This window comes from Meleagris gallopavo, chromosome 4, assembly GCF_000146605.3.
Source record: "Meleagris gallopavo isolate NT-WF06-2002-E0010 breed Aviagen turkey brand Nicholas breeding stock chromosome 4, Turkey_5.1, whole genome shotgun sequence".
NCBI classification, from domain to species: domain Eukaryota; kingdom Metazoa; phylum Chordata; class Aves; order Galliformes; family Phasianidae; genus Meleagris; species Meleagris gallopavo.
The window spans coordinates 14227774-14228582 of NC_015014.2; the positions used below are offsets into that span (position 1 = coordinate 14227774).

General features: G+C 58.1%; 1 protein-coding gene across 1 annotated transcript in view; it reads right to left on the minus strand.

The window, feature by feature from the left end:
* The window catches only part of PARM1 (prostate androgen-regulated mucin-like protein 1), a 10631-nt gene that overhangs the window by 9652 nt on the left and 170 nt on the right, over positions 1-809 (minus strand). The window lies entirely within an intron of this gene.

Consider the following 809-nt stretch of genomic DNA (forward strand, 5'->3'; position numbering starts at 1 on the left):
CTCCGGCATCTCCCTGGCTGCAAACCCCACGCGGAGACCGTGAGAAGCCTCGGAGACCTTTCCTGGGCACCGTCCTCTGGCTCCAGCTGCCGTCTGCAGGGCCACCTCCTTCTGGTCTCATTGGCATTGGCCGCTTCTACGTGGTCACCTCACCTGGTGTCAGTGGCACGGGTTTCCCCCGCCTAGTCTCGTTGGCACGTTCATTAGCGACAGATTCTTTGGCACGTTTGATGCTCAAGAGGTTCTCTGACTTTTTTGTTTGGGGAAATCACCCGTCATCGGCTTCTCCTGACCTCCTGCAACCTCTCAGCTGGAAGTCTCTTCCATCTCTGCGGGCAGAAGGGAATGGCTGAGATGCGGGCAGCCGTCTTAGCAGTGCTGCTGGCAAGGAAGGGTTCTGAGATCTAAAGAGGTGAAATCAAAGACTGAGGAGAAAAAGGATGCTAAAGAGCAAAAGAACACAGAGAGCTTGCTAAGCAAGAGGGACTGCTGAGTTTGGGGAGTTATAGAAGTACTAGTGCGCAAAAGAGGAATGGCAGAAAGAACCGAGAAGCTCGGCCCTCGGGTAGTGTGCACGAGGCACGGTCAGATATCCGAGAGCCGATGCTTGGGAGACTGCAGGAACCACAGCATGCGGTAAATATAGGATATCCGAGCTGCTGTGCTGGAAATAGATAGGGTCCCCCAACGGAACAGGGTGCTCACACCCCTGCTGCCCGGGGGCCCACACGGCCCGTTCAGAGGGACGAGGCACACGCGGGCCGCAAGGGCCGCCCACCAGCCGGGCGTGTGCGGGAGCGGAGCCCCGG